The sequence below is a fragment of the Crocodylus porosus genome, unplaced genomic scaffold, assembly GCF_001723895.1.
Source record: "Crocodylus porosus isolate Cpor-Errol unplaced genomic scaffold, CroPor_comp1, whole genome shotgun sequence".
Lineage (NCBI taxonomy): Eukaryota > Metazoa > Chordata > Crocodylia > Crocodylidae > Crocodylus > Crocodylus porosus.
In genome coordinates this window covers 10,527,053-10,549,370 of record NW_017728913.1, presented here as the reverse complement: position 1 = coordinate 10,549,370, position 22,318 = coordinate 10,527,053, and the positions used below count along the sequence as shown (strand labels likewise).

The window sequence follows — 22,318 nt, the reverse complement described above, 5'->3', positions numbered from 1 at the left end:
CAGGAGGTTCTGGAGGAGGCAGAAAAGGGCCTGCAACCTGGCACAGTCAAAGTAGGTGCGCACCAGGGTCTCTCTCTATCAACAAAAGGTCTGTAAAGCCCATGATGACGACTCCATGAAGGAGCCCTCAGCTGAAGTGCCTAGTGGCTCTTGGGAGATCAGGGTGACATACAGACTTGTCTGCTGGAGACCTTCACCACATCCTCACCTAGGATGTTCCACCACTTGTTGTCATGGTCGGATGCAACAACAAGATGACATAGCATGTGGAGCAAGAGCTTGTGGTGATGGGCGTTCCAAAGCAGACCAGCTTGGTATCCTCCAGTCCATTACAACTGTGGGGCCTGCCACAGCAGTGGCCCCGTGACTAGCTCTGGAGGACTGGGGGATACTGGAAACTGCCCTCGTGCAGGACCTGGTTGATATAGGTGAGGGCAATGGGCAAAGGAATCTTCCCATCCCTGCCTAGCACAGTACAGGAGGTCCCCGATACAAGTGACATTGGCCAGGACCAACCTCTGGTGCACCCAGAGTACCTGCATTGCCAGCATCACCAGCTACAGGTTTTTCAGCAGACACTCAGCAAGGATATCAGTGTCCTGGTAAAAATCTGGTGGCTCTTCCAGGTCCTGCTTGGGGATACCTCACATACAGAAGATAAAAGAGATGCTAGTCATATCAGACCCCTCAGCAGTAGTGGAGGAAGGCACGGCCAATCAGGCACCATGCCACTTGGCTATCAGTTCTGTACACAAGCCTCTGCAGGGCCTGAAGGTGGAAAGTGTGAACCTGACTGTAGAAGCAGACTAGACTTTGACTGCCCTCCTGCAAGGGGAGGCTCAGGACATCTGCAGAGACTGAGTGTCATCCCAGCCAGAAGAATCCCAGTGCCTGTCTCTGGAGACTGGCCAGGAGCTCCAGGGGCACAGCCAAGGCACTGAAATGGTGCCAGAGCATAGACAGATATAGCTGCTTGATGGCCATCACCCTCCTGCAAAAGGGAGACACTGAAGCAAGCCTGTTCATGCCTAAAGCTACTCAGACACCCTGACAACTAGCTGGTGCCAGGTCTCCAACAGGAAGAGATTACTAGGGGACTAGTAGACCCCCAGATAGAGCAGCAAGCCTGCACTCCATTGGATGTTTTGGAGCACAGGTGGGAGCAAACCCACCTGTCACTTGTCATCCACCGTCAAGCCAGAGCTCCTGACCCAGTTGACCTGGGAAGAGGAGGCCACCAAGTAGATGGGCTGCCAGGCCTCCATCTGTGCCTAAGCCCTGGATGGTGAACACATTGGTGTATACTGACAGAACTACCCAGCAGCAGCCCTGCCACCCGCTTGCACACGAGACAGAGGAATAGCTTGAGAGAAATGGCATAGAGATGGCCTGACAGCAGACAACCTTGGCATACGCTCCACTTGAACGGGATGGGCTCCATTAGTGTTCTGTTGAGTTTCATCATGCACTCTGCAGAGGCATACAGCACCTGAAGAAACTTCATGAAATGGCGACCAATGCTGAATGCCCTCAGTGTGCCTTTGAGGTACCCATGATACACCATGTCAAACGTCTTCTCTTGGTTAAGGGATAGGAGGGCAAATGACAAGCCATCACTGTGAGCAAGCTCAATGAGATCCCATGCCAAGGGCGTAGGCTGTTGAAATGGAATACCATGGAACTGCGTATATCTGGTCAGAGTGAATCATGTCCACCTGTGTGGACCTTGGTCACAGTGAGAAGGCTTTCACTATACTCTGTATAGAGAGTCAAGACTTGGTGCCAGTTCCCCAGTTGCAGGGTCCCCCTTTTTGAGCAGCAGGGTCAGGATGACTCTCCTGCATGCCAAGGGGAGCTCCCCATCCCTCTCAGACTCAGCCCAGACCATGGCAAGGTTCAGGCCGAGGACATCCCATAAAGCGCAGTAGAAATCCATGGTTAGCCTGATGCCTGGCCCTTTGGTGGGCATCAGGTAGAGAGCATCCAAGAACTTGGACATGGTGAGAGGACTCTGGAGGGAAGGCAGGTAAGGATTGCAAACACTGGCAGACTTCCTAGCTCCACTAAACAGGGCTCCCAGGAACATGGATCACACATTTCCTGCATCTTGTTTACTTGGAAGGCAGAGTGCTACAGCTCTCAGCACCTGACTCCCAATCTTACTTACCACAAGCAAAAGTCTCCCCTCATCCTTAAAAAAAAAAAAAAAGTAGCGAATTGTGCCTGCAATACTGCAATTGTCATATAACTGGTAACAAATTTCCTTTTCACCAGAAAAAGGGTAGACACTGAAGAGGCTGGACATTTGTCACAAGATTTTGCTTGAACTGACAAACATTTGAGGGCAAAGGCGAAGGGAATACAGTTGATTCTCTCACAGAATAAAAAAAATAAGTCTTGATCAGTGGGAAGTTCCCCTTCTTGGAATAACAGACCACTTATCCAAACCAGTAGTCCCTTCTGCAGTGTTCAAGGTCTACAGTGAGTGAGTGAGTGGGTAGTCAAAGAAACAGCTATTTTCTGCAAGAGATAATCCCCATCCCCCAGCACAAATTTTGTGCTTAAAATAATATTTATTAGAACTGAGCAAGATTATCCCCCCAAATACAAAGTGCCTCCTCCTTCAACATGCCAAAAAAAAAAAAAGACTTAGTTTGATCACCACTGCAATGGTATACTGTGGGTCTCCAGCGCCTGGGGGCCAATGCTTACATTTGCACCACCCCCCACCTCCATCTGTGGCCAATTGCTGACCGGGAGAGGAGGAAGTCCCCCAGCAGCTGATCACTGAGCATGGGGAGAGGGGACCAGAAGTGCTGGCAGCAAAACTGGAAGTACCGCCAGGGGACCGAGTACCCCTGGAAGGCCCAGCTGTTGCATCCCCTCCTCCCCCACACTGGTACGCCACTGACTGTTTGCCAACTTGCATCAGCTTTCCCCAGCTATGTTGGGGAAAATATCTAGAAACATTTCCAGGGAAAAAAAAGAACAAAAAAAATCTAAACACATGACATGTTTTAAACAAAGAGAAAACATTTGAGTTTGAAATAAACTTTTCATTTTAAACTTTCCTTTAATTTTGTAGAAAGACAGTAACATTCAGCTAAACCAAAATGAAACCACTTAAACTGAACATGCGTTAAGGTCCCTGCCATGCAGCCTGGTATTGGGACTACCAGTCCTGGGACTGCACCAGTTCACTGGGTTCCCAGGTTCCCAGCAAATAGTAGTGGTGCAATTTAGATCTGATCCCCAGGCACAAAATCAAATGTCCTGCCATACACATATGGGATGGCAGGAGGCACCATTGCTGGGAATCAGGGAACAGATCCCATCATACTGTTAAGTTAATATGTGCCAGGGATCTCAGTTCTCTCCACTTTTTTAAAATGGGGAAAACACTTACTGATATCCATAAAATGCTTGAAGATGTACACATGAAAAAATTCAATAAAAAGGTTCCATTAGATTTTCTGCATTTTACTTAAGATCCAAAGTCTTAAACCCCCCTGCAGTTCACAGTTCAGTGAAATACCTTGAAACATAAAAGTCTTCAGATAAAAATATTTGCATTTAGACGCATTTAAACTGACATTAATACCAAAAGAGATGAATACTACTTTAATGTCCCTGTCATTTTTATTAGCTATGCTCAAGATGAGCAGAAATTCTTGGAGATAGATGCACCAGGTTGTTAACTGCAGGAACTTACTGCTAGTACAAGTTTTTTTTTCCCATTCTGCTATTCTCTTTTCCCCTCCTGGAACAAATATAAAAATGCAACAAACATCTAAGGGTGAAAAAACATAGACTGACCAATAAATTAGCCAAAAAGTGAAGGTAATGGGCACAAAAATGACAACCAGAAGTTTGAAGCTGGGCACCAGCTTATTCTGCCATGACTGCCCTGAGTGCACTCTGTCACTAGTCTGTTCTGCCCCAGAGCTCAGACACCTTGTTATTTCACACATATACTGGAAGTCAAACTTGACAATATTAAGTCTGGCCTTTAAAGACATAGGATCAGATCCATGATCATTTTGCACCTTGGGTAGTCACACCTGTGCAAAGCAATTGGAAAATGTTAGCACATCAGAATCCTTCATTTACACTTATCACCACTTTGCACAGACATAAGTGATTGTAAAGAGTACTGTTCAGTGGTAAATCAAGCTAGCAGTCCCTGTCCTGAAGAGCTCAGGATCTAAGAATCTCACAATAAAAGAGAACCATTAAATAGGTTGCAGTATTACATAAAAAAATGTTACCATTGCCAAATTTTGTCTGCAGTACTGAAAAGAAGTTAGTGGATTATTGCAACGGTCAGACCAGGGCCCCTGTCAGGAGTTGTGTGCCTTCACAGCTGCATGTATGTGGACCCATTGATGGACCCCCAAACTTTCACAGTACTGAAGAGCCATATGCAGAATATATAGGTATTTATGATAAGATGATATCTCCCCCCTATCTCTTCTGAAGGAAAGAGGAGCAGATGCTGCATCTGTAGGTAGTGGTTCCAATTTTCAGTACCTTGACAACAAGCTCACATATCTTTAGAGACCCACTGATGCTTCATGGAAAGCCTTCAGAAAAATTCTTTACAGAGCCAGGTCTGCTTACATGCAGCACTTTCTTTATTTCTTTTCCTGAGTCTTTTATTACTAGGAAAGCTTCCAAGTAACAGGGCATTCGTTTTATAAGATTCTGTTTAATCCTCACACTGGCTCTCTGCTCCTCGTTCTGCATATCTCAGTGCAACAAAAGGGAATGGCAGAGAGCAGTAGTCAGGAGAGAAGACAACAGTAGTTCATTCTTTCAGCAACAGTAGCAGTTGTCCCATTTAGAGAATGAGAAAGTACAAAAGGGGAATACCATGGGTGGTGAGGGAGCAACAGAGAAACCTATATTGGAGGGGGAGAGCATGAGGGGAACACATCATATCCATACCAAATTCCTCTGTTTCATTTACCACAAATACCTGCATGGGTGCCCTAACTCTGTGGTTACACAGAAGCTGAATGGGGCTAGGCTAACTATATTTTTGTTTTTAGGACACCGCTTTAGGACAGAAGTGGTAGTTGGATAGCTACAATGTGCTCATCTGGCACAGACTACTACCTGCTGGCAATTTAAACATGCCCCTCTTATACTTGGAAAATACAAGGTCAGAGATTCACAAGATTTCCATAGCGTGAATCACATCTTACATATAGTTGCTTGAGGTCCACTTCACAGCTCTCACTCCCAATCAAGATATAAAATGTTATACGAGTTTACAATTCCCTGGACCTCCCCTGGGTAAACAAGTGCTGTAAGTGTAAACATTTTTCCTTAAAAAGCCACACACACCTTTCTTCTCTCCAGTCTTTATCCCACTTTGAATATGCATAGTCAGCCACCTTCCCACTTTCCATGACAATCCATTACCTTTCGCTGTGCCTTTGCCTGTGTTTCCTGGCACCCTTCAGCTATGCTGCCATGCATATGTTCCCTTCCTATTCCTCCCTACAATAATGGGCATAGCTGAACTGGTTATGTTGTCCATAGCAGGTAAAGTTTCATACTGGAAATAAATTTTAGCTGGACAGCCATGCTACTGGTGCTATTGCTATTTAAGCCAGTAATTGGAAGCGCTGTCCTCTATCAAAAGAGCAGGAACAATGTCATAGCATGTAACAGTTCATTATTTATATATCATTTAATTTCAGCTCTTCCTCTCTTTCTATAGAAGAGGAGGAAGAAAGATTTATAGAGAGATACCACGATAGCAGTATACAGGAGGCCCCCACCATTTGCGAGGGATACATTCCAGGGATCTCCACGAATGGTGAAATCTGTTAATACTGATGGGGCTCCCCATCAGACCCCACAGCTGCCCCCCGCTCCCCTCCCATTGTTTTTGGGGCTCCCCCACAGTGCATGGGGACCAACCCCCCCCCCCCCAGGTGTCACCGTGGCAGCTCCAAGCAGCACTGTGGCTGCATCCAGTGGCAGCAGCAGAGAAGATTTTATAAACTATACTCAAGAACCAGAATAATACAAAGATTTTGCTCCATTAGTTTAGATCCTAACTGCATGCAAATTGAGATAATCAGTTGACAGCACATGCACAGTTTTATCAAGCGCTTGTGGTACAATTATATTGTAAGATACAGATCTGCATCAAGTCGGTGCCTCTGCCTCAAAATGACATTACTGGAAAACAGTTTAAAAAATAAAAAGGGTAATACAGGAAGAAAACCTGTTTCTGTAAAATCTTAGGGCACATATACACATGCATGACAACTGTCCCAACACATTCCTATTACAGCATGTTGGAGCAGACTCTATTAATCTAATTAATCTCATTAAATATGTTCCAATTAGAATGCCCCAGCAGCCTTAGCATCATGCATATTCAGTGTCCCCACATTTCAAAATGGTGGTGGGGGCATTTTAACTAAAGCTTGTCAAATGTGCTTTAGTTAAAGCACCCCTGCTGCCATTTTGAAGCGTGGGGTGCTAAATCTATGAAACGCTGTGGGCACTTAATTAAAGCAGCTTCCAAGAGCCGCTTTAATTAAAACACTCCTCCCCTCCCCCACCTAGAGCGTATATAAAGGCACCTTAAAAATCACTTGCATTTTTGGTCAGAAGAGTCTAAAAAAGTATTAAAATTACCAACTGATGTATGAAACCTTTTTCAGCTCACAATGACATTTATATTTTGAAGGTGCCTGTTGCATTGGCATCTTCAACAGAATAATGTGGCTTAGCAATCCTGTTACCCATATTGGCTCACACACAATCAGTACCAAGTCTGCTCTCAGTTACACTATTTAAAACCAGATTAACTCCACAGATCAGCATGCATCTATGCCAATATACTGGCAGATACCTTTTGAAGGACTAAAAAAAAAGAAAGGATTGCTGTCTTTCCTTCACTGAATGCACTGGTAAGATTAAGGAAGGGTGATTTTGCTAGCTGCCAGTTATTTAAAGTGGTGTATCTAATTGGTATAGCTGACTAGCTACTTATGAGTCTGTTGACTATCATACAAGAGATTAAGACCCGCATTGTTCCACAGGAAGCTTCTGTCAGATACGTCATCAGGAAGCCTCCTTTGTCCATTCTAATACGGTCTATTCCATCTTGCCTGTTTTACTTGCTTACTTGTATTAATTCACACCCACATGCATGCGTCCTTCCCCAAGTTGCTTTTAAAGAGGCATAGTAATTGGGGGGCCTAGTTGCCACTCCAGTGGGTTCCACTACTGCTCCTCTCAAATGTAATGCTAGGATAGGCCTTGAATGACAAGACTTGGGTTTCAAATATGACCTCAGAACTTCTCCTTCTATTATAACATCTATGTATAGTCTGTGTCTGAGAATGCCAAGAGCATGGATACAATCTCTTTCCCCAAAAGATCCAGTCTTGAAGCTTCTTAGACAGATTCATCACCTATTCTGTAATGCCACAAATTGCAGCTATAGTTGTAAAGAAACAGAAAAAGGACCTCAAGAAAAAGGTGCTGGATCTCATATGTCATATCCCTTCCCTGAGACAAGAATCTCTTTTCATGGTTTATTGCCTTCAGTTGCCAGAATGCAGAAAGATAAGGACTACCTTTCTTTCCATGAAGTGCTGTGCCTTTTCCAGGGAAAATAATGTTGTATATCCCTCTCTCCTGGGGTATAAAGATGAAACCAAAGCTGTTGGAGGTACGGTGTGGGAACGAAGAGACTGTTAATGGGCTACAGGTTGGAGGGAAGCCAAGTCTCAAGAAGAATCTGTATTCAAGTCTTTTGATTCTAATTCAAACCTCTGACCCTTGTGACCGCACTAGCTAAAATACCAAGAGAACTTGCAGACATACCACAGAAGCTTAAGCAGCCTGTACAAATATCATTCAATCCCCCAGATCTGCATCCCATTAGATTTCTCTATCATGATTTAAAAGTTGAAATGTAAGTAGGATAAAGTATCAGTATTTAGATCACTGATCTAAATACTGGAGATCACCAGATCCTTTGAAGGGTGCTGCGAGGTATGGGGAGATAAGCAAGTAAGTGCAGACTCAGGCTTCTCCCTGCCTGGACAAATCCCTGACCACACTGCCTGACCTTTCTGCATGGACATAAGCACTGTGATACCTACAAAATTGGATGTCACTCAATTCACAAAAGTTATGGGTCCATAAAGCAGGAGGATGATTATAATTATGATCAATCCCAGTAGACAATCAAGCATGAGCACAAGCGGTTGAAACTGATGTTTTGCTCTCTGCATACTGCACCTTTCATTTCTACATAGTGCCGCAGCAATGAAGTTTGACGCCTGGGGCAAAGCACTCAGCAGCAACCCGCCCTTGCCCCGCACACAGATCCAGGGGGCACACGCCCCCCCCCCCCATGCTTGCTCGGGAGTGCATGCAGCAGCAGGAGTCACCCTTCCCCTGTTCCTGCACACCCCACCCAAACGAGCCACTTGCAGCTCTGTCCAGCACCCCACCCCGGCTAGGTAGTACCTGTTGGCACCCCTTTGCTTCAGCACCTGGGGCGTTTGCCCCCCTTTGCTATGGCACTGTTGCTAAAGGCTCTTTCCATTTGCAGATATTAGTAGCCCTTCTGTTCTGGGAGCTGCTCCACTTTGTACAGAAGGAGCATGTACATATTTGTACACATTCTCTCATGGAAGCTTTATTTTTGTTCTGTTATTCTCTTGTTATGAAGTGAAAGGACTGACCTCTGGAAAAATGCAATAGTAACAATGAAAAAAATCTAGTTACCTCACATAAAATTTATTCAAACACCTTTTATGTAGTTACCCTATTACTACTAATGTACCCAATGCATACTTCTCTTTGATTTCTTTACCGAGGATAGATGCTGAGAGAGACTATTAAACAGCAAGAATATTAGTAACACAATTAGACATAAATGCATTAGTGACAGTTTTAACAAGCATTTATAGTTAAAGCCAGCAGTGCTGACCAAATATGCTCATTAAACCACCATGCTCCACACTGTGCTTTATTTCAATTCCCAGTGACTTCCAGCATAAGAACAAGATTTTTTAAAATATTAGATCAGACACTACAATGTTATCTAATGTAGATAGCACTGCATTGGAAAACTGCCTTCCTCCCTATGCTCAAAGCAACACACACATTTTTCTTAATACTTTTCTTGTCTTGCATGTCAGCATTCCTCTTTTTCATGCTGTATTAGTAGTATTGAATGCAGGTGACACTACTTGCAGTATCTGCAGTCTTGTTTTTATTTAGAAAGTTGGTACCCAACTACCTTTCCAAGATCACCCCATTGTCTTGAGGTGTTTTGATGGACAAGCAAAGTATTTGCTGGTACCTAGCTCTAATTAGTATATGCAGTTTCACTTGGCAGTCTGAAGTTGCTAGTAACTGTACTTTGCCACACAAAGTTCATGAGGATCAAAGATAAGTCTCTAAAAATGGAAGTCTAACAATTAAGTTCTTTGTCTTAAAATGTATATATAATTTCCTTTATAGAAGATCTCCTAAAATGACTACAGCTGTTTCAGTCACTGTCTTCGAAGGCAAGAGGAACTAAAAAACATACCAGTATTGCAAAAGCTGGTTCTGCTCTGCTTCTCTTGAAAAGAATGGGTCTTTTGTCATTGGCCTCAATGTCAGCAGCAAGAAGTTTCTGTGAGCAGTGTATAGGCCTAGCTGCCTTAAAGTTAACCTCCATAATCTTCCTATTCTCACTAACGTTGAAGAGTTGTAGTGGCTCAAAAGATATGGTCAGGCAATGCCTCTAAATCAGAAAAACACTGTTAAATATTTATCCTAGACTTCTCCCTTTTCCAAAAAAAGACAAAAATCAATCTCTTCAAAAGTAAGTTACAAATTTAACTAGAAAACCTATTTCTTTGCTGAGGAAACAAGGTGTGTCAAAGATTAAAAGCAACATTAGCTGACATGTACCAACTCCCATGCTATGTGCATGCTTACATCAACCAGTTCTAAAAGTTATTAGTGCTGTGGAAAGAGTACAGTATGTTGCTTTATAATATGCTTTCATTATTCATTGGCTCATTTCATTCCCTAGCAGTGTTGTACAATTCATTAAGCATAGACAATCCAAACATGAAAAAGGTTAGAAAAATATTTTACACAAAATGTAATTCAAATAGCAACAGTGATTTAGTATTGACAGACTTGTGATTAAACTTGGTCACTCCGTTTTGAAACTAAAAAAGCAGCAATACCTTTTTAAACAGATATTTCACAAAGAAGTATGGAAGCTTTATGAAGGCTGTTTTTCTGATGAGATTTAACCATGCCATTGTATATAAAATTAATTTAAATGAAGATATGAACTCCAAAGCTACCAGTGCCTCATAAAAACAGTTCTCTTAAGAAAGATATCTTGGGTTATCTAATGCAACCCCTGCGTCAAGCATCAGGGACTCCACATTGTACTTTTTAAATTTTTACTACTATAAAATTTGCCATGGTACCTCATTAGAGAAACTCTCCTACTGTCTAGCTGTCCATACCATCAAAAGTATTTCCTAATTGCCAAGCTGAACTTGCCCTTTCTTAACTCAGATCCTTTGTTCCTTGTCAGATTTATATATGCTTTTCTCCCTGGTTACAATTTAAGCCATTTCACTGTTTATATAGGGCCAGATGCACAAAAAACTATTAGCAACTTCCAGACAGCTGTAAGGCTAATGCATTCTAACCTTCAGTCCATCAGGAAAGCAGACAGGAGAAGTGAGAGGTGCAAAGTGAGTTACAAGTTATGTGGGTATCTGCTACAGATCTTCATCCAGGCTTCCTTTGCATGCCTTCTTCAGTCATTGCTGCTAGTAGTTCTGGTGCCACTCTAGTCTACACATGTACTTAATGACAGAGCACAGAAGGATATTAATGCCATTTCAAGGACTTACGGAATGTCCACACCCCAAACATACCATGCTCAAACACACTGCTCTCCTTCATTAGTTCTATTTTCCCACCTAGAAACAGCAAAGCTGCATTAGCACAGCAATGCAAACAGGCTAATTGTGCCTTTTAATACAGTTCCTTCTGGCATGACCCACTGTAGTTTTTCCCATGATGTTGCTCCGGTTTGCACCGCACTGGACTCTACTGCATACAAGTGGCTTATGGGCACTTTTGTCCCTTAGGATTCCTGCAGATTGTAAACCAAAATGACCCCAACATAACTGAATCACTCTAGGAGCCAGTTTGTATTGCCTGTGGGCATCTCTGAAAACCAAAGCTGTCCAGAGGCTACCACAGTGTGCTGTACCTCAGTAGCCCCATGGCATGTCCACCAGTGTCATGCAAGGGGCATTTGAAGGATCACCTGTGGCAGTTTTTACAGTGCTAGTCCCAGAGGATTTCTCTCATGGCCAATTGGTAAAGGGGTCTGGGGCAAAGGGGTCCCTCCCTTAGTGTTTAAAGTATGATTCTACTCTAAAGAGTAACTTTCAAAATTTCTTCCTGAAGTTCCATATGTATAATTTTAAACATGCTACATGTCTCTCTAACTGCCAGACCTGATTCAACTTCATATATCACTACCACCAGTAATAAAGATTCTGCAAATCAAATTAGACCCTTATCCCCTGAGAAAAGCCTTTGCCTTCTATAGCCACAAACGTAACCCCTTAGGCTAGGGAAGGACATTACACATAAACCAGTTTAAGTGATCAGAAACTGGTTTAAACATGTAACAGAACAGATGTTCCATGCACATAAACCAGTTTGAAAACGGCCGAAGCTGGTTTGAGATAACCCTGGTTGAATGTAGTATAAGACTTAACTGATTTAGGTCAAACCAGCTTATGCAATGCCTGTCCCAGACCTTTTGCTGGTTTAAGTTAAACCAGACTCCCCCAGAATCCTGGCATGATCTCTGGGCTAGGCTGGGCAGGGCTGTCTGCTCCACAGCAGATCTGGCTCCTTCCCTGTGCTCCCTGGCTGCAGCTCCGACAGAGACTGCAGGAATTTGCCTGGCTTCTCCCTGCTCCCCCATCTCCTCACTACTCCCCTCTGCCTTACATAGATAGTAGTATTCGATTCAGATTTGGCCAATTCAGATCACTGTCCCAAATTGATTTGGCCAAATTGGCTTTGGAAGATTCGGTGCCAATTCAGAGAGATTCAGTGATTTGGCCATAGAATATAATGGGGAATCACTGAAATACCTTTAACTTTGTCACTTTTTGGCATATTTGGATGAAAACAGCAGGGATGATAGCTCCATCTGAGGTCATGAGGCCTGCCAAACTTCAAGGAGCTAGGTGCAGGGGTTTCTGGGAAACTGCACCTCAAACTTTTCAAAGAAAAATTTGTGATGTGACTTTGTATGTGTGTTAAGGAACAGCGGGATGAAAATTGTTGGGATGGTAGCTGTTTCTATGTCCCTCCCCCAGAGCACTGTGATTAGAATCGGACCCAGGGGAAAGATCACAGTCACTGGTCAGTTACAGATGTCAGTCTTCCCCACCCCACTCCGCTCCCTCTCCCTCTTCTCAGTTTCTGTTCCCCTGAAAGACTGCCTTCTGAATACCTGAATCTTTTCTGAATCAATTTGGAGGCTCCAAATCAATTTGGAGGGGTTTTTTGGTCTCCCAATTTTATTCAGATTCAGTGATTCAGGCTCCAAATCGGGCCAAATCTTCTCTGAATCAAATCGGTGAGCAAAGCTTTGCACACCCTTAATAGATATTTTTTTAACATTGGCTAGCATACCACATACTGGCTATGGTTCATGCTGTGGGAGACTGGACAAAGGGAGACAGGACAGGCTTAGGGCTCTTTGGAGCTAATCAACAGAGTAGGTCCCTCCTTCCTTGGAAAAAGCAGTTTCTTAAACTAATGAGAGATGCTTTTGTTTTGCTGATGGGGTGACAAATGCTAACAATTCCCTGTGTAACTCCCTGCTGTGTAAGCTGATCAGTGGCGTAAGGGGTGGGGGGAAATCCTCCCTAATCAGAGCATCCTGCTGGGACCTGGCCATGCCCCTCTTAGCTCAGCACTGTAGAAGGGAATGGAGGGCTGCTCTAGCATCCCCTGGCTTCTAGCCTAAGCCACTGCAGGCATGTGCCTGCATTTTGTCAGTCCAGAGGGGATGTCTTTACATTTACAAACTGATTCAGCCTAGCCAAATTAGACTAACCTGCAAAGATTGAATCAATTCAGTCTCAGGCTTTTTGAATGTCTGTCCCTAGCCTTAGAGAATCAATTTCGCCTTTGCACACAAGACTTACTTTGGTTACCAAAGCCAGGAGTGAAGATTCTCCACACAACTAGAAACTACAGCAGTGACACTTTTAGTCATTTTGCCGTGCAAAACCACACTTTAATTCTCCCCAAAAAGTCTACCTAATCTCCATACTGACACACAGTGTGCAATACTTTGTAAGAAAACCGATTTTTTTTTATTTAATTTGCCTCAAAAGTTCTTGCGTTTACATCATGGATAATGCTATATAGACATATGATCATGTTAGTCAGTATCTAACACGTCAAACCACAGCATCGCATACCGTGATAAATTATTTAAATTGACAGTATCAACTAACAATTTTAAATCTGTTAATACATTTTAATTATCAGAAAGCTGAACACCCTGTTTTTCAAACAGCATCTAAAAGTTCAAAGAAGAACATTTCATCATTTTTTTAAATACAATTTTAGGAAGTGGTAAAAAAAAGAGTTTTGATACAAAAACTGTAACTGAAGAATAGCAATTTCAAAAGTAATGTTTTTTCTCTCTCAAGACTCCTGGTTTTGTCATGCCAAGAAACATGCCAGACTGGCTTACTGTGCTGTTTTGTAATATATGGAAGTCTAATATATCTGCTGTACTTGCTCTTTCAGTTTACTATATATTTAGATGTAGTATTCATTTATAAGCTGATGAAATGTTATCCAAATCAAATAATGTTGCTTTGGTAGATGTTTTGGATAAATATCCAGGGTACTATAGCACAGAATGATATCATGTATCCTGTTTGTTACAGTCTGAAGACAAAATTACAGGTCCTGGAATTTCAGTAGGTTGAAAGATGCTGCCTGTTAAAGAATTTTCCCACGACTTCTTCCAGCACAGTCTTAAAAAGGTACTACCCCACAGCCTTTGACTAATCATCATATGTCTTGATATGATGATTAGTCAAAGGCTAATCATCACTGTACTTGACTCATACAGTCTGAGCACAAATGAGTCACAACAAAGCAAGCAGGAGTGTGAATTTACAACTTATCAACTACTCTGCAGAAACTGCTTGTGTCCATGCTCCTTTCACAAGGTAAATGCAAAATAGTTTGCCTAGGAATCAAAGTAGAGCAAGCTACTACACCTTTACTACATAGCAAAAACTTGCACAAGCAGTTACTGAATGTAGCTGCTGCTCTTCAGGCTCACACCTTAACTTCTCATGTTTCTGTAGCCATGTCTTGAAATATGGTATGGTATCAGGCTGAAACATGTTCACAACACCATTGCAGGAATGGTAGAGACAATTTAGTATAGAACAAGTAGAAGCTCCATTTATTATTGTCACTAATCTGAGAAAAATCCAAACTTTTCACTTATAACAAAAGATGTGAGTTTGCACTTTGATATTACCTTCCACCTATAGAGTTCAAAGCCTCTCAGAAATATTAATTAAGGGCTCTTCTACACAGGGTCATTTCAGAAGATTAATGAGAATTTACCAGAGGCTTGAGTTTGCAGTAGATTAGTTAAACCACATTAAACCTCTGTATGGATACTGCCATCCAGAATTAGAGTGGCCTTAATATTGCTTAAATATACTTCCAAAGTGAATTCATTTTGTGATAACGGTTTGGATGGCAGTGTCTACAGTGGGGTTTAGTGTGGTTTAACTAATCCACTTTAATGAAATTTACTAACCATGTACATTTTAGACACAAGGAAAAAAAACCACACCAAAACACACAAACTTTTCCTGAGACTTTTCAAATATGCAACCCTAAAATTCAAAACCTCCTGCTTCCTCCCAAAAAATCCTCACACAGGCCATTATACCCAATTAACAAGCAGCAAGCTGAGGTATAAAAGTAGAAAATGGCTTCACCAGTAGCACATTCTGACAGAGTCAGGATCAAACAATCAGGATTCAAGCCTCAGCAATTTATTCTAATCATGCACCTGAAAGCTTGCCAAACTTCTCTCCCAGTTGGTCCAACAAAAGATACATAGTTAGTTGGTCCAACAAGAGATATCACACATGCACAAAGCCCATCTTGCCTCTCCTGCACCATTCTAGAGAGCCAAAGGTCATTATAGGATTGGTGTCGTATTCTCCCTTGAAGCAGACTCTAGTTTTAAAACTGTAACAGGGGACTTACTGGCCCCTGTTCAAGGGTAGAAAAGCAGGAGAGGGACCCTCATCTGGAGCAATATCATTTCACCATGACGGCAGCTGATGATATCAAACACTAACAGGGATTCTGGTAGCCCAAAAGTCTGCCATGGGAGCCATCGCTGTTTGGTCCTTGTCCTGGAAGAATCTGCTGAAAAGACAACCACCGGTGAGTGCTGGGGCCCCCAGAGAGGGGTCACAGGAGCAGCTGGAGCAAGCTGTGCTGATTCCATGTGGAGCTGTGGAGACCTGAAGCTGACAGGGGGAATGCAACCAGTGTGAGGAGAGCCAGGGCAAACCCCAACAAGTAGATTGCCATGGTGAGTCCGCTGAGGAACAGTGAACTAGGGGAGGAAGCAGGAGGAAGAAAGCTAATTACACCTAACAAGAAGTTTGCATGAGAAATGCTTACTTGAGTAAAGACTGCTAAGAGTAGTGCCCAAAAGGGGGAGATTCTACAGGGATGCTTGGGAAACAGGCAAAAGAAGGTGGAGGGAGAAAGACCCCCACTGAGAGGAAGCACTAAGTGGGAAAATCAACCCACTGAGGAAAATAAGCTGAGCAACAGCCCCTACAAGTGAATAGGAAAACCACATGGTTAACTGGACATGGGTACAAACAGGATATAAGGGGTAGTAGAGCCCTGTGGCAGAGACTGGAGAATCAGCCATCTGCCACCACAATGGTCACGGTCAACCCCTTTCTATACTTTTTTTCTCCCATCAAGGTGTGACAGGTGAGTGGAGGAGGCAGCAATTAGAGCGGTAGGTGCCGAGAAGGCACTCGCTCATGCATACTAAAAGCAAGAATAAGATGTAGTAAAGAAAAATGATAGTTTTCCCACCCTTCTCTTCTTTTCTTATTTCACCTGCAATCTCCAGTCTTTCAGGAGTATCTGACACATTCAGGAAAGAATGTGAGCTATGCTGTAAGTATGTGGATGTTCAGATGAAAAAAAAAAAGATATACAAAGAAGATACACACATGCATCACACTTTCACCCCATTGATTAGATCAGATCCAGCTTTCATGACTTTCAGACTGCAAAATGCAAGTTTTCATTGAGTTGTAACCATCCAGCTGTGAACTAGAATAGTTGCATCTGAGGCTGAAGCAACTTAGAGATATCAATTTCCTCTATTCATATAATAAATTAATTCTGAAACCTAGTGGATGACATATTAAGTCATATTTTGAGAGATACAGCTGAGCAAGTGAACAAAACTTATCAAGCAATGCCACTGTAGTAATGTGGAACACAGTTCTTCATTGTGTACATTCTCAAGATAGAAGAGCCCTAGCCATAAAAGGACTCAAATAACTACAATCGTAGAGGAGACAAAAAATTACAAAGAAGCAAAGAAAGTAATAGATCATACTGGTGAGCAGGAAAGACAGTGGTCTCAGCCAGGTAGCTGCTGACAAGGGCATTTTTGGTCATTTTTGTCAGCATCAAGTAGGGGCAATTTAAGAAAATAATGCAATGTTGTAGATGTTTACAGGGAGCTCTTCCCAAATGCCAAGGGCAGCACTGAAAAAAAAATCCAGAGTAAAATTCTCACACAAACAAGTGGGAAAAGGATGACCTTTCAATAGTAAAATGTGATTCATAGATGTTAGGGGCTGGAAGGGACCTTAAAAGTTCATTGGGTCCAACCCCCCTGTACTTGGGCAGGAAAGACTGCTGGGGTCAGATGACCCCAGCAAAGTGGGCATCAAGATGCTTTTTGAAGATCACCAGGGTGGGGGACTGGGGCAGCACATGGGGCAAAGGCCTTGGGGCTGCAGCGAGGTGGCTCAGGCCCCATTTCCCAGCAAGCAGCTAAGTGCCGTGGTGCACAGGGCGGCACACAGGCCTGAGCCTTGGGAGCCAGGGAGCAGCAGAGGCTGCTTGGGTTAACCACCCAGTATGAGGACGGACAGACGGAGCCTGAAGAGCCCAGCCTGTGCTAAAAGAGCCCTCAGTGCTGAGCCAGGGCATGGGGAAATAGTAGTGCTGCAGCATGAGGCCCAGCACGCAGGGACCAGCAGCAGTGGTGCAGCAGCTGAGAGGAGCTGAGCCCTCAGTGCCCAGAGTGGGGCACAGGGTGTGGAGGAACCCAGCAGCACGGGAGAGACATGGAAAGGCGCTCCAGCACAGGAGACCCCATCGAGCTGTACCCTAACCAGAGCCACCTGAGAAAGCATGAGTCATTTGGCCCTTGGGTCCCGCAGGCGAAAGACATTTGGGGTGGGCAAACCCAGAGAAGGGGCTGGGTGAGCAGCCCCCTCCCTAGTTAAGGCCCTAAGGGGAGGGGCCCCTGGTGCTTCCTAGACACCCCCCCAAGGGGCCCCATTGGAAGGAGGACTCTTTCTTGCCATGGGTCAGGGACTATATTAAGGAATAGATGATACTAAGATTGTTCATTTTTGTGCCTTATATCTTGTAACTGAAATGTTGTATTGTGATGGGTAAATAGTGTTATTTAGGGTTTGACCTTGGTTATTGGTTAGTGTTCACTGTGCAAATATATGTATATGATATTTCCTTTTATGTTTATGTATATTATAACTTAATAAATTGTATATAGTTAAGAACTTCGGGCTTTGGCTAACTCTATAGAGGAAAGAGGGTTCTGCTTGAAATTTTGGCATCCCTCTCACAGCACCCCCTCCCACCTACCCATCCCATTCAGTTGAGAATAGGGCACACCCTTGGGTGTATCTGGGTTACACATGCTTTTAGTATATTTACTTTACAGCTCAATTTAAGACCAAAAAAAAAAAAAAAAGAGAGAGAGAGAGCTGTGATGGTCCAGGGAATGCAAGAACCAAGGGTTTGGTTTTGTTTTTAAATCAAACCAATTGTATAGTTAAGAGAATTGTTAGACAAGCTTCCCTCAGGTCATTTCTTGGCTCCCAAAAGCTTGTCTAGCCATGGGCAACTTGTGCCTCCTGAGTTGGGGGGGGGGGGCACTTGTCCCCCCCCAGCGGCCAGTCAGTGACTGGAGGGAGGTCCCCCCACAGCCAATCATGCCGATTGGGGTGGTCCCCCCACAGCTGGTCACAAGCGCTGACCCAGAAGCAGCATTTCCTCTAAGCTGGCTGTAAGAGGGAACACTGCCTGGAACAGCCAGCAGCATGCCCAGAAGGGCAGCAGCACTTCTCCTGGCTCCCCCACTCCCTGGCCGGTGCTCTCAGGGGGTGCACATGTACCCCCTATGCATCTCCACTGTAACTAGCAATTCCCTAACCATACAGTTGGTCCAATAAAAATATTATTAATCACCAAAAACTCTTACATACTACAGCAGGGAAATTCTAGGTTTGTGGGGGTGGGGAGGAGGGAGGAGAACCAAGTTTTAAGCAGCAATAATTTTGACCATGGACAAACTCTTTTTCACAAAAGAAGGAGAGAAAAGCTTGGCTGTTAATTTTTACTCCAAATGCTCACTACATTACAGTCTAATTCTAGGTTTGGAAAGCAACTCCTACATTCCAAAACAACCCTAAGTACATCAATGTGTCCTTAAACAATGAATTAGCTTAGTTTTATTTTTGACTTTCTGTCAAAGTATTATGTTTTCAGCTAATTGTAGTTACTATTTTTATATTCTGTTTTCCCTAAACATACTCTAGAAATAGATCTGTGGTAATACAATACCCTGGTAATTTTACTGTTAGAAAGAACAGTTTTTTAGAACCGATATAAACATACTATGCAAAAAGCCCTGCAATCCAAAAGCAAGAATGTATTGTACATACTACTTTTTGTCTCTGTATCAAGAAACTCTGGATACAGTCTAAAAGGACTACTAGTGGATTGGCAGAGATAAGAGAAGGAAACAAAAACTGCAGAGCAAAAACAGATTAATACGTTTCTATAGCTGGCTTCACTGAATAGTCTAAGAGCAGTACCTCCAGTAGGGAATTAATAATTATTAATTAATAATACCCATTTTCTCACTAGAACTTTCTTATCTTATAGTCATTAGTGTTCAGGCCACAAAATATTTACAAGAAATTAATTATCTTTTATGTGTCCAGAGGAAATTAAGGGTGCCTATACATGAGCAGCAAGGCTACTTTGACACACCATAATTACAGCGTGTCAGAGTAGGCTTGATTAATCAAATCTACTGGAGCGTGATAATTACCATGCTCCAGCAGACTCCAGCATCTCATGTATTGGCATCCCTGCTCTTAAAAATGGCAGTGGAAGCACTTTAACTAAAGCTAGTTGGACAAGTTTTAGTTAAAGTGACCCTGCCACCATTTTTAAGTGCGGGGACACTGATGCACAAGATGCTCTGGGCGCTTTAATTAGAGCAGCTCTCAGGTCACTCTAAAGCAACACCCCCTCCCCCCCACCCACCCCCAACGTGTGCGCACACACACACAAATACCCTAAGAGGTAACAAGAATTTCAGTATTTCTAGCCTGGTATAATCCTCTAGCCAACATATTCTTCAGCCTAATGACCGAAGAAAAAACGTTACACAGCAAGTCTGTCCCCTACCTCCTTTCTCACCTGTTGATCCATTCATTTGTCAAGTCAATCCAAAAGAAAACATCTCACCTATGGTCTGGTGGATTCTTTGACAAACCAAAAGAAGAGCTAAAAGTGTCCTATGACTTAATGCTTCCAGAAAATCTCTGGCAACTTCTAAGTCATAAATCAAAGCTCAGGCCTCTCTGAGCAAGTCAGTCTCTAAGGGTGCCTGTATGCGAGCACAGAGGCTGTTCAGACGCGTTGTAATTACAGTGCATTGGAGCAGGCTCGATTAACTTGAGTCTGCTGGAGCATGGTAATTACTGTGCTCCAGCAGACTCCTGCATCTTGTTTATCAGTGTCCCTGCACTTCAAAATGGCAGTGGGAGCACTTTAACTAAAGCTTGTCAAACAAAGTTTAGTTCAAGCACCCCGATGCCATTTTGAAGCGCAAGGACATTGATGCACAAGATGCTCAGCGCTTTAATAAGAATGGGTCTCCCTGTCTTCTGCAATAAACCAGTCATTTCACATTTACAAAATTAAAAAATAAGATGTTTCATTTAATAAAATTATTTTTCAACTTTGTCTCCTTTCACCCTAATCTGTGGGGCTGATCTTCTCATTTTTGTAAAACTACAAGTGATCCCAACAGTCTAGTTCCTCCCTGTACACAAATGTGTACAAGAAACCCCTGCCAATACAGGAGAATGCCTTCGATACTGGACTATCCTAGGGGAGTGGTGCTCAATTTACAGCCTGCAGGCCAGATCTGTCCCTCAGCCTACTGGATCCAGCTGGCAGCATGGGAAGCATCAGCAGCATGCAGCTTTGCCTGGCACATCCTCTTCCATGCTCTGTACCATGCTGCTGATCCCCCTGTAGTCCTCCCTTTCATCTATGGTAGGTGCTCTTTACCAGAGGTAAGTAGGGCTGTGCGAGGCTTCGGACAGCACTTCAGATCCAGAGAAGCTTCGGATGCTTGGAGATCTGAAGCAGCACATCCAGGTCCAAGTGCTGGCCTCGTTCGGCTTCCCGAATCTGTTCGGAGCCACTTCGGAGATCCGGCCATAGGGTATAATGGGGAAACAATAAAATATCTATAAGATTGGTTTTTTGTCCAATTTGGATGACATTTTCAGGGGTGGTACACTCTGCAGAGAGCATGAAGCCTGCCAAGAAGATCAGTGCAGGGATTTGGGGGGAACTGCACCCCAAATTTGTGAGAGCAAAACTCATGTCATGTCTAAGCGTTACAACATAGCCAGGTGAAAACTTCAGGGATTGTGGCTCTTACTGAGGTCACAAAGTCTACCAAGTTTCAAGAAGATGGGTGCAGGGGTTTTGGAGCAACTGTACTCCAAATTATTGAAAGCAAAACTCCTGTCATGTCTTTGTGTTATGACACAGGGGGGTCAAGACTGCAGGAGTGGTAGCTCTTGCTGAGGCCACGACGCCTGCCAAGTTTCAAGAAGATCGGTGCAGGGGTTTGGTGGGGAACTGCCCTGCAAGCTGCAGACAAGCAAAACTGGTGCCATGGGTGCTTGTGGGACTGACTGTCTCTGGCTTGGGGCAGGGAGGGGAGACACTACTGCAGGCCTGGCTGAGAAGCTGCTGTGTTCCCAGTTACCAATCAATTGATCATGATTCACTCCAGGACCAGGGACTCAGGGGCCAGGGACTCAATACCCAGGAACTAGCTTCTACATAACAACTGTACAAGCATCAGTTAGCACCTACAAAACCAGGCTAAGGAGAGGAAAGAATCAATACAGATAATCAACTGCCTCAAGACAGAGACAGTCTCTGCAGGAGTTTGGCCTGTCAGCAGCCGGCGTGCAGGGCCCCAGAACTCCCTGCACTGATCTCCTTAACAGCTGGCAGGCTTTGTGGCCACAGCAGGGGCCACCATCCCTGCAGCTGTCACCCTGCTGCACCTTAACAAATACAGCATCACCCATGGCACAAGTTTTGCTTGTCCGTAGCTTGGGGTGCAGTTCCCCCCAAACCCTTATACCAATTTCCTTGAAACTTGGCAGGCGTTGTGGCCTCAGTAAGAGCTACCAGCCCTGCAGTTTTCACCTTTCTGTGTTGTAACACACAGCTGTGACACAAGTTTGGCTTTCATAGTTTCATTATTTCTAGGGTCAGAAGGGACCTCAGCAGATCATCGAGTCTGACCCCCTGCCATGGCAAGAAAGAGTACTGGGTCAACCCCCTGGCTTGCAGGAGCTGCCCAGCAAGGCCTGGGGGGGCAGGGACTGGGGACCCCCACACCTGTCCTGCAGGCGCCTGCTTTAGGGCCCTGGAGGCGCAGGTGAGGGAGCTCCAGGAGGAGGTTAGCAGGCTGAGGGGAATCAGGGAGGCAGAGGAGGAAATTGACAGGTATTTTCTTTCCCTGCAGGGTTGTGCAACCAAGGAGGATGCACCTCAAGAAGAGCCCTCCACTGCTAAGTGGCAGACGGTCACCTCC

The 22,318-nt window shown here is 43.9% G+C and overlaps 1 long non-coding RNA gene across 1 annotated transcript in view; it reads right to left on the bottom strand.

The window, feature by feature from the left end:
* Positions 1-9,555: 9,555 nt before the first annotated feature.
* LOC109309810 overlaps positions 9,556-22,318 on the bottom strand; it is a 16,123-nt gene continuing 3,360 nt past the window's right edge. The window contains exons 2-3 of the long non-coding RNA XR_002101053.1: positions 10,713-10,871; positions 9,556-9,778 (exon numbers count right to left, since the gene is read on the bottom strand). This is a non-coding gene — a long non-coding RNA (uncharacterized LOC109309810). The remainder of the gene's footprint in view (positions 9,779-10,712; positions 10,872-22,318) is intronic.